Here is a 17,447-nt window from a genome sequence, read left to right on the forward strand (position 1 = left end):
ACAAAACTACTGATGTCTAACAACTGATAGATAATACAATACAAAACAAGTCTAATACTGTTCACGTTCCACTGTTGTAGCCTAAGCACTGATTACTTGACCATCAGTGCTTTCTTCAAAAGGTGATCAGTCTTTGAATGAGCAGTGCTTGGATTTTCAGTAGTATTTAAGAGACAACAGTAGATAGAGCTCAGTGTTTGTCTTCAGCAGTCTTTAGAGCATTGTCAGTATTTAGTTCACCAGTTGTTCTTCTTAGCAGTGTTTAGAGTGTATCGGCAGATAGGTAACCACTGTCAAGGGGAGAGCTTAGTGTAAACATCTGCTTATTGTGAATCCACTGTTATGATCAGGTTTTGGCTTTACATTATCTGTTCCTCTGGTAGGGTTCAATCCCAACAATCTCCCCCTGGAACAGATAATGCCAAAACCTGTCATTATTCTGGATCTTTATTCTTCATCAGAAGTTCCTTTGCTTTTCTTTTAAATTCTTCTTCAAACTCTTTGGAACTTAAATCAGCCTCATCCCTGCACAGTGAAAGCTCAAGGAGATCTTGTAGATCTTCAACACTTAGGCCTAGTGCTTGATTCCTGGATATATGCCTCACTTCTCCATTGGTTCTGATTAGAGTCAATACATGGGTCTTTTGATCAGAGAGCCACTTTAGTATTTTAAAACCGAATTGGTTTCTTGGGAGAGGTTTATTGACTGATGAACTTAGAGTGATTGGCCTAGTGAAGAAGTGCAGAGCAGTATCATGAGCTTCAGACACTCGTATGAATGCTTTTTCAATAATCTCATTAGCTGCAGCTAGGTCTGCTTCAACTTCTTTGTCATACAGCTCACTGTTTGTGATATCTGCTGATGACTTTTTGCTTACTACTTTGACCCTTTTGGCAAGGTTTTGTAGTTTTGCTAATCTTTCTTTGTCTGAAGCTATTTTCTTGGTAGCTTCTTCAATCTGATCAGCTTCTTTGTTCTCTTCTTCTCCAGCAGACAGCATTTTCTTCCTTTCTTTTCTTAACTCTGTGACAAAGGCTTCTGCTGTGCTGATCTGTGTTTCAAAGGTCTTGACTTGCTCCTGTAGCTTTTTGTAGTTAGACTTTTTAGGAGTGTCAGAGGCTTTCAACCTCTGCTTCTCAAGCCTTTCATAAGCTTCACCCGTTTGCTGCTTTGACCATTTTGCTATGGCATCCGCAGTATCCACCTTTCCATCCACCAACTCATGCTTCTTTCTTTTATGCTCGGAAATAAGATCAGCTATGAATTTGTTGTATTTGTTCCAATTTGGAGCTGTCTTTTTCTTCCGTGGATCAAGTATAATCTTTTCAATTCTTTTAGCCTCATGCTTTAGTGCAATGATTGGCCAGTCTTTGAATTTTGTTTCTTCAGCAGGATAGAACTTTTCTTTCATTATGTATGCAAGATATTCTTTTCTCAATTCATTTCTTTGTTCTTCAGGGAATAAACTTGATATTTCTTTGTTCAGATCACTTGCATATTTTTCCATTTGTTTGACTTTGTTGAGCAGGAATTCCCTTCTTTCCAAAATGGCTTCATCACCTTGATCCTTGCACTCAACTTTGGCTCTTATCCTTGCTTGTCTTGCTTTCATTTCGATATATTCATCCATGTTTTCTGGAATTATGAAGCCTATGAGAGAAGGAAATTTCCTTTTTGTAGGATCATCTTCAGTGTAAAACTGTTTGATCTCATTTTTCATAGCTTCTAATTCCAATGGATATTTAGCAGCAACAGGATCATACTTTTCATCAGTAGCCTTGTTGTTTCTCTTTTTCTTTTGTGAGACTTTGGAGGTTGTGGTGTTGGAATGATGAGATCAGTGGTGGATGTTTGACTAACAGTGGTTGAAACAACTGGTGTTACAACCTCTGTCGTCATTACAACTGCTGATATGTCAGCAGATGTCTTCTGCTTTTGAGCAGGGGATGGAGGGTGTGACATAGTATTTGATGGTGGTGATGGTGGTGGTGACTCATCATGAGGAATGAAAACCCTTCTCCTTTTTAATGTAGGAGAGGCTGATGATGATTTGGGTGGATCAGTGGTTTGAGATTGGATAGCAGTGGTTTGTGATTGTGATTGACTGACAGTGGTTGAAACAACTGGTGTTTCAATCACTGTTGTCATTACAGCAGATGTTGTAACATCTGCTGTCTTCTGCTTTATGGCAGGAGGCAGTGGTGGTGATATGATTGTAGATGATGGAGGTGGAGCAGTGGTTGTGATGGCATGTGATGGAGTGGTGTGTGTTGGAGGTGTGTGTGTTGATGATAAGGCAGCTGTTTGGCTACTGACAGCAGTTTTTGTAACTACTGATGTATCAGCTGTTTGATTTGAAGATTTTGTATCAGCTGTTTTTGTAACTACTGATGTATCTTCTGGTTCAATATACAGCCCATCTTCTATTCCTTTCTTTCTCAACTTGATTTTCTCCCCCTTTTTGGCATTATCTGCAAGGGGTGTATTCATGAAGAGGATTGAGGATGGAGCTTTTCCACTCTGGGCAGTCTTTTGTATACTAGCTTTTATAGCCTTGATGTCTGCTTGAGTGTCTTTGAACCTTGATTCCACCATGTTGGTCAGCATTTGCACTTGAATAGCATGCTTTTGATCAGCCATGTGTTGCTGTTTTTCAAGCATGGGTTGAAAAATATTCCAAAGCTCATTTGCAGCAAATGCATGTTGTGCAGGTGCTTGAGCAGGAACAGCAGTAGCTTGTGCTTTCTGAGCTTTTAAAATCTCTTGCACCATGTCTTTAATTTCAGCAACTGAATCTTCAAGTTTTTCAACTCTTTTCGTCAATTCCTGATATTTTGAATCATCACCTACATTTGTAGGATCATCTGAATCCCCATCAGTGGTGGTTGTACCAATGTGTGACTTAGGGACTGAGTCCCAAAAATCATCCATTGATGCCCCTTGTTCTTGGTATTGGGGACTTCTTTCTTCAGCACTCGATAAACCTTTGATGGTACCAGTGGTTAGAATCAACTCATTGGTGGTTACCGATGTTGCCATGGAAGAAATTGCCTTCAAGGGAGTCTTATTAATGTAACAACTGTCCAACTGAAGATCTGTTGATCCATCAGTTGTAGTTGCTGCTCCACTTGAAGTACCACCGAGAGTTACTTGTAACTCAGGGGGTGTAACCTCCTCAGCTGTTGCTGGGATAGCAGAAGTATAAACATCAGACCCAGTCACTTGTGGAGGTATGTGTCACACCCCGACCACGTAAAACATCATATCGTGGCGGAAACGTCGGGGAGTGTTGTAACAGAATTATTGTTTCACAACCATGGTAATTTAAAATAATATTTTATTCATCACCCAAAGGTGGAAAACATCGTTCAAAACAAGAACCAACATGTTACATTGTCTTAAAACTACTGAAATAAAGAGTACATAGCGTAATTAAACTAAGTCTAGCTCTGTTTTATGTCACTAAGGCCCGAGTCCACCCTAGCGTGTCACGATTGTCCTATGCATTAGCTCCTGAAACACATGTGAAAATAGGTACGTCAGCATAAAAATGCCTGTGAGTAACATAGGTTTTATTGATGTAGGATTCATGACTTAAGTTTAAGAAAAGTGTTTGATAAAAGTTAGTCATGAACCTTGTAAAATGTTTTGTTTTGTAAATCATTTGAAAAGCGATAAAATCAGATGATATGTATAAATAAAAGAATTATTTATGGTTAAAGAATAACCAAGTAAAATAAGTTATATAAAACAAGTTGTTTTTGTAAAACGAAGCCTTGCGAAATATGTTATTTGTGTAAAAATGTGCAAGTCCAAACTAAATGATTTAAATAACGCTACGACATGTAATACAATACAAGCACTTATATATAGGAAGTACCAGCGGCGTATCCACCATACTTGTATCATACTACACTCATATCGTTACTTAAGTCATTAAACAAACCACCAATGTATAAAGTCCATGTTTAAACCAATCATCAAATGTTCTTGTCTAAACCATTGTCATACGTTTAAAAGTCCAAAATTGTAGTCATGTATGTGTAACAAATGTCTTGTATGTTAAGTAAGATGTGTTTACTTAAACCAAATGTAAGAATGTACAAAACAAAGTATTTTGAGTATATCAAAAAGTTATGTTTCGCAAAGTAAAAGCATGTTTTAAATGATACAAACATTTATGTGGTAAGTTAACGCATACATTCAAGCCTTGAGACAGACGGATAACCTTAAGTAAAGGTTATCAAAAGAAATGTTTTCGGATTCAGTCATTCCTTTCATCCAAACCAACCCAGGATGTCAGGAACGGGATTTGTCAAGTCCTATGGTACCATTACTTACTACCGAGCGGCGTAGCTAATGTTAATGAATGTATATAAGTTCCGCTGATGCAAACCAAATGTTATACCAAGTGCAAACATGTATATGAAAACAATGTACTAAGTATGCTAAGTTAACATACAAAACAGAAAAGTCATGTAAATCAATGTGCTAATATGCTAAGTAAACATATGTAGCAAAACAATGTAATGTAAATCAATGTGCTAGCATGCTAAGTTAACATACATAGCAAAACAATGTAATGAAATCATGCACTATAAATGTACTAAGGAACATAGCAACATATGATGTGAAAAACAAGAAAGCACGAAAGTAACAAGTAGGCACATGTGTTTCACCCCAAAATGTTTGAAAAACAGTAAAAGAGGGGACTATGTACTCACTTGAGATTGCTTAGAAGTCGTAGGATAACCACCAAGCAATGCTAGAAGATCACGAATCAAACGGCACCTATATAGGTATCTACATTAATAAACGGACCTATCAGAGGATCGGGTAGTACGAGGGTTCGTAAACCAAATAAGTAGGGGAACTTATGTAACATAGTTTAACAAAGCCTACGTACTAAAACGAAACCTATCCTAAGTGCTTTTGACCCGTTACGACCCGTTTAGGTAGCTTATGCTACTTTAACGCGTCGTTCGCGTAAAACGCGTTCGGAATGCCTAACTAGCCCTATGACAAGCAAGATATGCCTTAACATGTTTAATATTGTTGTTAAATCAGTTTAGATACCAAAAATTATGTTACATAGGCTTAAAATGAATTTTGGCGTAAAAAGGGTATTTTGGTAATTTACCTAAGGCATAAGAACTACTTATCATACAACTACTTAAACGTCGTGACCATAAGGTATAACCTCGGAAGGTTATTCCCTATACAACTATGGTCACCTAAAATGTTTGGTCGGATCCTAATGATCGACCAAATGGGTCGGGTTCGTAAGCATAAGCGATTGATTAGATCGCTTACCTTTACGACCCTAAACAAGCACAAATCTAAAAGCGACGAGCTAAACATGCTAGAACATGTTTAGTAAAGTTAGAAAACAGGTTTGGTATTAAAACAAACGGTTTTAATACCCTAGAGTAGTTTGGTTACAAAATATGCGAGAAAACGCATTTTGGCCGAAACTACGACTCGTCACTGAGCCTAGATAACGTGGTAATCAGTAGGTATAGTCACTAGGGACTATAACCATCGTGATTACGCTCACGTTATGAAGTTCAAACGAACTTCGCGTTGACCATAAACTGGTCAATGCAGAAAGTCAAACGCAGTTTGACTCTAATGATAGAAATGAACGAAAAGAACGAAGGAATACTTACAAACGGTCCCCGCAAGCTTTGACCCGATTCACTCTCAGGTAGGAAGCAAATACTTCCACTTAGAGAGCAAGAATCAGATCAAATGTGAGGAATGCAAGTGAAAGCAAGTGGGTATTTATAGATTTTCAAGATCCGTTAGGATTGTTTCTCGAAGATTGAGCTTTGATCTCATCCGTACAAGTGGGCACATGGTATTTGGATACCATGGGCTCTCAAAAACCATCAAAATTGGCCCATAGAATGATCAAAACCATGTCCAAAAACCCTGCAAACCAGTTGCTGTTTCAAAAACTGGTTTTTCTGTTACTGGGCATCTCAGGCGGCCCGCTTAAGATATGCACATGGGCTTACGCGGGCCGCATGGCTAAGTATTCAGAATTTGCAGTTTAGTCCCTGAACTTGTGAAATACACATTTCGGCCCATTTTTGACACATTTAAGCCCCGTTAACCCCATTTCAAGGCTCCAAAATGAAGTTAAAGTATAGGGAACTCAAAACATGCTCAAAAATATCTCGGATGTCGGTTCGTTTGGTCATACGATCGCGTTATTCGCTTATTTACGACGGAAGTCGTAACGAACGCGAAAACGATTCAAATTGCGCGAGAATGGATTTTTCTCATGCCAAACATTAAAACATAATATTTTAATGCTTACATAAATTTTTGGATGTCCGGATGTATTCAGAACGCAAGTTATGCGCGAAAATGCAAACTTATGCACTTTTTGACGCTTTTAGTCCCTGAATGAGCATAAAGTTTATTTTAGCACACCGAACCCCTCAAAGCCTATTTCTAAGCTATGTAAAGGATATTTAAGGTGTGTTTAACTTATGATCATGTTCCGGAATGTTCATTATAGTTCAGATTGGCATACTTTCGCAGTTTGTCAATTTTAGTCCCTGTAAGCGAATTAACTTGAATTTTGCCATACCAAAGCCTTCAAAACTTATTTCTAAGTTATGTAAAGGTTATTTAAGGTATTTTAAGCATAAATTGATGTTCCGAAGTATTTGTCACGTTAAACTGCTTGCGTTTACGCACCAGTTTGCGTATAATTCTCCAGAAAGCGATATAGAGTTTGAAATCGAATAAAAGTCAAAACATGAAAAACATCAAACACAAATAAACAAACATTGGGATCAAATAACTTTATTTCATTGATAACTGAATTGTTTACAATGATTACAAGCGCAGATGTCACAGTATGCTCTCAGTAATGGGTGATAGAGAGGAACTGGTCTGTGTCTGTGCAATATCAACTGCATGCAACAGGGGTATTATTGATTGTGGCATTATGATTGGTGAGGGTATGGGTGTTGAAAGAGACATGTCCTTGGGATCAGGACTGTGGAAGATAGATCCGAGTGGATCCAGGGCTTCATAATTTGGTGTCCCTGTGGTTACAACCTGATCCTTTTGTGAGGATGCAGGAGGAGTTTGAAGCTGGGGTTGAGATCTTTCTTCCAACTGCTGTGAGGAAGTAGCAGCAGTGGTTATTGGTGACTTTTGTGCTGTCACAGGCATTGTCTCTGGGATCTCATCTTCCAGAGATGCCTTTGATTTGGGTTTGGTGGGTTTTCTGGATGTTTTTCTTTTGGTCTTTTTGGTGGCAGGTGTGGGTTTCAAAGCAGTGGTTGTACTACTTTGATCACCTGGAGCAGTGGGCTCAGCAGTGGATACCTGAGGAGCAATTTCATCTGCTACATTATGCTCAGGCACTTCTGCTTTTATTTTTATTGGTGCCAACATTCTAGAAAATGTTTCAATTGTTAAACAGTTTATTTTGAAAGTGTGACAACTCGAGTTTCCGAGATTCCACTTTTGCATTTATTGCACGTTCACTGTTTGTTTAGTTGATTACTTGCGCAATTGGTTGCGTTGTAACTGTATACGTTTTGGTTTGATAGAGTATATTGTGATTGTGCATGATTGTGTGTTATTTACGAAAGATGTGACAAATACATGAACTTGGTGATGAAACTGTAAATTATATTAAGATGGGTGTACTTATGTAAAAGATGATACTTAGGGGTGAGTAGAGTAGTTAGTGAAATTCCAATCACTCTTAACCCTAACCTCCTCCCTAATCATTCACAAAAATCATCACACGTACTTTCACATTCTCCTCTCCTCTCCTACAACCATCTTCTCATCATTCTTGGCTTCACAAGTTATCTTGCATCAAGTTTGATCTTCCAATCCATCTAGAAGCAATTCAAGGTAATTGTTTAATGATTGTTTGTTGTTAATCATCGATTGATTGATTCATGCTAAAACCCTAGTTCTTCATATGATGGTTCTGTGTTTATAGGATTGATTGTTGTGAAATGGTTAATGATCAGTTGTGTAATCATTTGCTGAATGATAAGATGCCTGTTATGATAGAATGTTGATTTTTGATTTGATTACTGCAATACAAAGCATGAGATTAGGGTTTTTGATCGTAGTCTGTGCAAACGTAACTGTTACAATGAAGTTGAATATTGCATGATTGATGTTAGTCCGACCTTTGATTGATAATGGTCCGGGTTTTATGATTATATAAGGTCAGACCTTTGTGAAGATGTAAATGATCCGAGTTTTATAGTAATACATGAAGGTTGTCCGAATTTTTATTAAGGAAGTGTTGTGGTCCGACTTTTGGCTTGTAACAAGGTGGTCCGACTTTTGAATGATGTTTGACTGGTCCGAGTTTTGAGAGGGGCATCTAGTCTGAGTTTTGTGATGATCCTCTAGTCCGACTTTTGTGTGTGGATAATAAGGTCCGAACTTTTATAAGGAGGTTTGATGTGTCCGAATTTTATAAGGGTGGTTTGTCCGAATTTTTGACAAGGGAAGCTTGTCCGAATTTTATAAAGGACACAAGATGTCCGAGTTTGTCATAGAGATTCATGTCCGACTTTTACTTGCTTTATACATGTCCGACTTTTACAAATATGTTACATGGTCCGAGTTTTAGGCTAAGAAGCCTAGTCCGACTTTTGTTTGATTGTATAGGTCCGACTTTTACTTGATTATAGATGGTCCGAGTTTTGTTATGGTACATGTCCGACTTTTAGATGTTATGTGAGGTGTCCGACTTTTGTAATGTACAAGGGAGTCCGACTTTTGTGTTATACAAGGAGGTCTGACTTTCTTTGTATGTTAAGGGGGTCCGAATTTTAATATCATGGTAGGTCCGAACTCTTGCAAAGAGATAAATGTCCGAACTTTTGAATGAGTTATAAAGAGGTCCGACTTTTAATGATGCCATACATCGTCTGACTTTTATAAATGAGTATCAAAGTCTGAGTTTTGTGATTTGTATGTGATTTCGTTAAATGACTGACACAGTAATTCCGTTAGCTGCTAACCCTGTTAAGTTAAGACTGTTAACTCGGTTAATTCTGATTTGACCCTGTTGTTTCCAGTAGCTCCGTTACGAACGTTAACTATGTTAGATGTGTTGATTCTGTTAAGCCTCTAAACCTTGTTAAGTTGTTTACTTAGTTAAGTCATTTAACTCTCTCAATATGTAACTCTGTTAAGGATATGCATTTAACTTTTGTTAACGCTGTTAACTAATATGCCCTGTTAAGCAAGATAACTCTGTTAGACATGTAACATTGCTAGTGTATGAGTTCTGTTAAGTGCGTTAACTGTATGAAGTATGTTAACTGCCTGTTAATCTTGTCAAGCATAAATGGTGCGATTTTGACTAAACTGCATACGTGATATGTGATAACTGTTTAAACCCACTTCGTGACATAAATGGCATGCGAGCTTGAACTGATTTAATATACATGCATACTATAGGACGTGATTGATTATTCGTGAGCACATAGTTTAGCATACCGAGCAAACCAAGGTGAGTTCACACTCTTTACCAAGGCATGGGATTCCCGGGTATTGGGAATGGGTTGAATGATGGAATTTAATGATTTCTCGTACTTACACGGTTACTAGACTATCTACCATGGTCCTCGGGTTAAGCAGGACACTTACGTAAAACCTACATAAACAAGTACAATACTACTATCTTCCGGAGTCAGGAAGGACACTTACGTAAAACCTACGTAAACTCACACATGCTACTGTCTTCCGGAGTCAGGAAGGACACTTACGTAAAACCTACGTAAACCCCCGCGTACCCCTGTCCTCGGTTGTGAAGGATACTTACGTAAAACCTACGTAAAGCTTGTACGTACTACTGTTCTCGGGTTATGAAGAACACTTATGGTTACGAATAGTCTAGTGTATATGCAAACATGGGAAGCCCCCACCAATAGGACATACTATCGGCCCAGTTGAGCCACACGTTACAAACGAACTTACTATTACGCACTTACTTCCTGTGAACTCGCTCAACTAGTTGTTGACTCTCTGTTACATGCCTTGCAGGTCGTTTGGTATATATGGAGCTTGCATGGGGAGGCGCGGTCGTTGTGGACAAGGATCGTGATTGCTTTGATTAAACACTATGACTTTACATACTTTATTTATGTTGGGCTTTTACTCATACGCTTCTGCTAAACTTTGTTATCATACTTATGTTTAGGAATACCTTTCATATGGAATGGTTTGGTTTAATTACATTTACTTTTACTATATACATTGTTCTATATGATTGGTGGCTTGATCCTGGTTAGTCACGCTCCCAAGCGGTGATACTCCGCGTGTGGATTTTGGAGGTGTGACAGATTGGTATCAGAGCCATTGGTTATAGAGAACTTGGTTTTAAAATGGGGAAAACGTTTTTATTAAAACCAGACTATAACCAGTACAGTGCTCAACGATCCACAACGACGCCTCGCTCCACGTGCAAGACTCAACATCCTAGGTAATAAGGTTTATGTTTATTGCCTACATGCTAGAATTACATAGAACTTTGCTCGTGGTATGCTTAGATTACATTGCTTACTATTTGTTATTGCTTGAGAACACTTGTGTGCTTACTCCCTTCTGTCATCGCACTATTCGCGAACCTCTCTCTCACTTACGTTACATTTGCTATAAAGATCATGGTCGGACGTATCAACATGACTCAAGCCCAGTTGATGGCTCTCATTAACGAACGAATTGCTGCGGCACTTGCAGCCATACAAGCAGGAGGTATACCCTGCAGTCGTAACTAGGATCTTTAGATCCTACACTCCTAAACCAACTCTTATGTTTAACCTTGTCCTATTCTTATACACAATAGGTCAACACGCTCAACCACCTGTCTACACCTTCAAAAATCTCAAGGATTGCCGACCTAGTACCTTCAGTGGTACTGAGGGAGTTGTAGGCCTCCTCCATTGGTTCGAGAGGCTCGAAACTGACTTTGAGGTGTGTGATTGCCCTGAGTCTCGTAGGGTAAAGTTTGCTACTGGAACACTCGAAGGTGCTGCATTAACCTGGTGGGAAGCACAGGTTCAAATGTTAGGGCTGGCAGCTGCTAATGCCACCCCCTGGAATGAGTTCAAGGACTTAATTAAGGAAGAGTTTTGCAGTCAAGAAGACATCCACAAACTAGAGGTAGAGTTCCTCAACCTACAGATGGCGGGGTCTGAAATTGAAGCTTATACGAAGAGATCGAATGAATTAGCCACATTTTGTCCCACTATGGTAGACCCTCCCACCAAACGCATCGAGCTGTATCTCAAGGGTCTGGTGCCCGAAATTCAGAGTCATGTGACCGCAACTAATCTTGGCACTATCCAGCAAGTCACTCGGCTTGCTCATCGTCTCACCGACCAGGCAGTAGAACAAAACAAACTACCGCAATGTGTTAAAGCCGCTACTACATGTGCTTCTAGTGACAACAAACGCAAGTGGGATGGAAACCTGAGCAAGGGATTAACTCTGGTTCAGCCTCTGGCACAGCAGCAAAAGATAGATGACTACCAGAGTCCCAGTCAGCAGATTTCTGGTAGTCGTGGGCAGAGTGGATATCGAGGAAATCATCCAAAGTGTAACAGATGCAATAGGCACCACAGCGGTCAGTGCAACAAGGGCTGTTGTCAGAGGTGTCTCAAGATAGGTCATGAAGCTAAGGATTGTCAAAGCTCATGTCCTGTAACTCAAGAACAGCAACGGCCGCCTCAGTCTCCACAGAATCAGCAGCAACAACAGAGTTTTAAAGGATGTTTTCAGTGTGATGCTAAAGATCACTACAAGAGACATTGTCCGCAAATAAACCAGGACCAGACTCAGAACCACGACCATGGAAACAGGGACGACAATGGGGATAGCATTGGGGGAAACAATGGAAATAACGACGCCGGGGCCGCATGTACGTGATTGGTCAGGGTGACGCAAGGAACGATCCTAACGTATTAATGGGTAAGTTTCTCCTCGACGACTTTTATGTTACTGTCTTGTTGATTTTGGTGTGGATACCAGTTATATGTTTTTGAAAGTTAGTCAAATGTTATAACGTGCACCAACTTCCTTGAAACACCAAACCTGTCGTAGTGTTAGCTAATGGTAAAAGTCTAGAGGCCACACATAGTTCAGGGTTGTAATCTTATCCTCGCTGGTCAGACGTTCTCCTTCGTTCTCATTCCTATAGTTCTGGGCAGCACCTATAGCTCGCGCACCGTATCGCTTAGCTCCATCAGAATTGGAAGAACTATCGAAGCAACTACAAGAGCTCTTGGATAAGGGGTTTATCCGACCTATCTCTTCGCCTTGGGGAGCTCCCGTGTTATTTGTGGAAAAGAAGGACGGCACTTTCAGGATGTGCATTGATTATCGCGAACCCAGCAAGGCGACAGTGAAGAATCGCTACCCTCTTCCTCGTATTGACGACTTATTCGACCAGTTGCAAGGGTCGAGCTACTACTCCAAGATAGACTTGAGGTTAGGTTACCATCAGCTGAGAGTCCGGGATGAGGACGTCTCTAAGGCAGCATTCAGAACTCGCTACGGTCACTACGAGTTTCTAGTCATGCCATACGGACTAACGAACGCGCCTACAGTTTATATGGATCTTATGAACAGGGTGTGCAAGCCTTATCTAGACAAGTTTGTGATTGTCTTCATCGACGACATCCTGATCTACTCCAAGAGTCAGGAGGAATCCGAGCAGCACCTGCGTCTTATCTTGGAACTTCTTCGAAAGGAACAACTGTACGCTAAGTTTTCAAAATGCGACTTCTGGCTTCGTGAAGTCCACTTTCTAGACCATGTGGTAAACAAGGACGGGATTCATGTTGATCCATCCAAGGTAGATTCGATCAGGAACTTGCCTGCATCGCGTACACCAACGGAAATACGCCAATTCTTGGGTTTGGCGGGTTACTACAGACGATTCATTAAAGACTTCTCAAGGACCGCGCAGCCGCTTACTTTACTGACATAGAAGGGTGTCACCTATCGTTGGGGTAATCCCCAGGAAACCGTGATAGACTATGCAGCGCACCTATCCTTTCATTGCCAGAGGGCACGGACGATTTTGGTGGTTTATTGCGACACGTCCATCCAGGGTCTTGGATGTTTGTTAATGCAGCGCGACAAGGTCATTGCTTACGCTTCGCGCCAACTCAAAGTTCATGAACGAAACTACACGACGCACGATTTAGAACTGGGAGCTGTTGTTTTCGCGCTTAAGATATGGCGACACTACCTGTACGGTACCAAGTGCACTATCTACACCGATCACAGGAGTCTCGAGCATATCTTCAAGCAGAAGGAATTGAACATACGTCAACGACGATGGGTCGAACTACTGAACGATTACGAATGCGCCATCAAGTACCATCCAGGCAAAGCCAATGTTGTGGCTGACGCTCTCAGTCGAAAAGATACTTTACCTAAGCGAGTGCGAGCACTGCAGGTTACTAAAACGTCAGGGCTGAAGCCTTACGCGGCTCAAGGCAACGATTAGAACAGAAGGAAGACGGCGCCTACTACGTAACGGGGCGTATTTGGGTCCCACTATATGGCGGTTTACGAGAACTTGTGATGGATGAAGCTCACAAGTCTCGCTACTCGGTACATCCAGGTTCGGACAAAATGTAGCACGATCTCAGAACTACATATTGGTGGCCTAGCATGAAGGCCCACATAGCAACTTACGTTGGCAAGTGTTTGACCTGTGCGAGGGTCAAGACGGAATACCAGAAACCTTCAGGCTTCAGCAACCCAAGATACCACAGTGGAAATGGGAAGAAATTTCCATGGATTTTGTTACTGGCCTGCCTAGATCCCAGCGTGGGAATGATACTATTTGGGTGATCGTTGATCGACTCACAAAGTCTGCTCATTTCTTGGCTATCAAAGAAACGGATAAGTTCTCTACCTTAGCAGACGTCTACTTGAAAGAAGTTGTTTCGAGGCCCGAAGTGCCAACCTCCATTATTTCGGATCGGGATGCACGATTCACTTCAGAACTATGGCAAGCAATGTACAAATCTTTTGGCTCTCGATTAGATATGAGCACAGCTTATCACCCTCAGACGGATGGGCAGTCTGAGCACACGATTCAAACTCTAGAAGACATGCTTCGGGCGTGTGTTATCGATTTCGGAAACAGCTGGGAAAAGCACCTCCCTCTAGTGGAGTTTTCGTACAATAACAGTTACCACACCAGCATTCAAGCCGCTCCATTCGAGGCATTGTACGAACGTAAATATCGGTCACCTCTCTGTTGGGCAGAGGTGGGGGATAGTCAAAGCACAGGTCCAGAACTTGTAGTTGATGCTACTGAAAGAATTGCACAGATACGACAACGCATGGCGGCAGCTCGCGACCGTCAGAAAAGTTACGCCGATAAGCGCAGGAAACCACTCGAGTTCCAAGTTGGGGATCGAGTGCTACTCAAAGTCTCACCCTGGACGGGGGTGGTTCGTTTTGGTAAACGAGGCAAGCTCAATCTGCGGTACGTTGGACCGTTCGAGGTCATTGAAAGAATAGGCAAAGTGGCCTACAAACTGAATCTGCCAGCTGAACTCGGTGCAGTTCACAACGAATTCCACGTGTCGAATCTGAAGAAGTGTCTGTCAGATGAGACCCTCATAGTTCCTTTGAAGGAGCTCACTATCGACGAGCGGTTGCAGTTCGTCGAGGAACCAATAGAAATCACGGACTGGGATGTTAAGGTCCTCAAGAACACCAGAATACCTCTTGTACGAGTTCGTTGGAACTCCCGTCGTGGCCCAGAGTACACCTGGGAACGAGAAGATCAAATGGAACTCAAGTATCCCCAGTTATTCGAAAACCGTGCAACCACTACTGAGGCTGAAGCTACTACTGCAGAATTTCGGGACGAAATTCCAAATCAACGGGGGGATGATGTGACACCCCAGGAAAACCAGTAAACGATGTAACTTACCTAGCTTCCTCAGTAACTACATGCTAAATTTCGGGACAAAAGTTCTTTCAAGTTGGGGATAATGTGACAACTCGAGTTTCCGAGATTCCACTTTCGCATTTATTGCACGTTCACTGTTTGTTTAGTTGTTTACTTGTGCAATTGGTTGCGTTGTAACTGTATACGTTTTGGTTTGATAGAGTATATTGTGATTGTGCATGATTGTGTGTTATTTACGAAAGATGTGACAAATACATGAACTTGGTGATGAAACTGTAAATTATATTGAGATGGGTGTACTTATGTAAAAGATGATACTTAGGGGTGAGTAGAGTAGTTAGTGAAATTCCAATCACTCTTAACCCTAACCTCCTCCCTAATCATTCACAAAAATCATCACACGTACTTTCACATTCTCCTCTCCTCTCCTACAACCATCTTCTCATCATTCTTGGCTTCACAAGTTATCTTGCATCAAGTTTGATCTTCCAATCCATCTAGAAGCAATTCAAGGTAATTGTTTAATGATTGTTTGTTGTTAATCATCGATTGATTGATTCATGCTAAAACCCTAGTTCTTCATATGATGGTTCTGTGTTTATAGGATTGATTGTTGTGAAATGGTTAATGATCAGTTGTGTAATCATTTGCTGAATGATAAGATGCCTGTTATGATAGAATGTTGATTTTTGATTTGATTACTGCAATACAAAGCATGAGATTAGGGTTTTTGATCGTAGTCTGTGCAAACATAACTGTTACAATGAAGTTGAATATTGCATGATTGATGTTAGTCCGACCTTTGATTGATAATGGTCCGGGTTTTATGATTATATAAGGTCAGACCTTTGTTAAGATGTAAATGATCCGAGTTTTGTAGTAATACATGAAGGTTTTTCGAATTTTTATTAAGGAAGTGTTGTGGTCCGACTTTTGGCTTGTAACAAGGTGGTCCGACTTTTGAATGATGTTTGACTGGTCCGAGTTTTGAGAGGGGCATCTAGTCCGACTTTTGTGATGATCCTCTAGTCCGACTTTTGTGTGTGGATAATAAGGTCCGAACTTTTATAAGGAGGTTTGATGTGTCCGAATTTTATAAGGGTGGTTTGTCCGAATTTTTGACAAGGGAAGCTTGTCCGAATTTTATAAAGGACACAAGATGTCCGAGTTTGTCATGGAGATTCATGTCCGACTTTTACTTGCTTTATACATGTCCAACTTTTACAAATATGGTACATGGTCCGAGTTTTAGGCTAAGAAGCCTAGTCCGACTTTTGTTTGATTGTATAGGTCCGACTTTTACTTGATTATAGATGGTCCGAGTTTTGTTATGGTACATGTCCAACTTTTAGATGTTATGTGAGGTGTCCGACTTTTGTAATGCACAAGGGAGTCCGACTTTTGTGTTATACAAGGAGGTCCGACTTTCTTTGTATGTTAAGGGGGTTCGAATTTTAATATCATGATAGGTCCGAACTCTTGCAAAGAGATAAATGTCCGAACTTTTGAATGAGTTATAAAGAGGTCCGACTTTTAATGATGCCATACATCGTCCGACTTTTATAAATGAGTATCAAAGTCTGAGTTTTGTGATTTGTATGTGATTTCGTTGAATGACTGACACAGTAATTCCGTTAGCTGCTAACCCTGTTAAGTTATGACTGTTAACTCGGTTAATTCTGATTTGACCCTGTTGTTTCCAATAGCTCCGTTACGAACGTTAACTATGTTAGATGTATTGATTCTGTTAAGCCTCTAAACCTCTGTTAAGTTGTTTACTTAGTTAAGTCATTTAACTCTCTCAATATGTAACTCTGTTAAGGATATGCATTTAACTTTTGTTAACGCTGTTAACTAATATGCCCTGTTAAGCAAGATAACTCTGTTAGACATGTAACATTGCTAGTGTATGAGTTCTGTTAAGTGCGTTAACTGTATGAAGTATGTTAACTGCCTGTTAATCTTGTCAAGCATAAATGGTGCGATTTTGACTAAACTGCATACGTGATATGTGATAACTGTTTAAACCCACTTCGTGACATAAATGGCATGCGAGCTTGAACTGATTTAATATACATGCATACTATAGGATGTGATTGATTATTCGTGAGCACATAGTTTAGCATACCGTGCAAACCAAGGTGAGTTCACACTCTTTACCAAGGCATGGGATTCCCGGGTATTGGGAATGGGTTGAATGATGGAATTTAATGATTTCTCGTACTTACACGGTTACTAGACTATCTACCATGGTCCTCGGGTTAAGCAGGACACTTACGTAAAACCTACGTAAACAAGTATAATACTACTGTCTTCCGGAGTCAGGAAGGACACTTACGTAAAACCTACGTAAACTCACACATGGTACTGTCTTCCGGAGTCAGGAAGGACACTTACGTAAAACCTACGTAAACCCCCGCGTACCCCTGTCCTCGGTTGTGAAGGATACTTACGTAAAACCTACGTAAAGCTTGTACGTACTACTGTTCTCGGGTTATG

The sequence above is a fragment of the Helianthus annuus genome, chromosome 10 (genome assembly GCF_002127325.2).
Source record: "Helianthus annuus cultivar XRQ/B chromosome 10, HanXRQr2.0-SUNRISE, whole genome shotgun sequence".
NCBI lineage: Eukaryota > Viridiplantae > Streptophyta > Magnoliopsida > Asterales > Asteraceae > Helianthus > Helianthus annuus.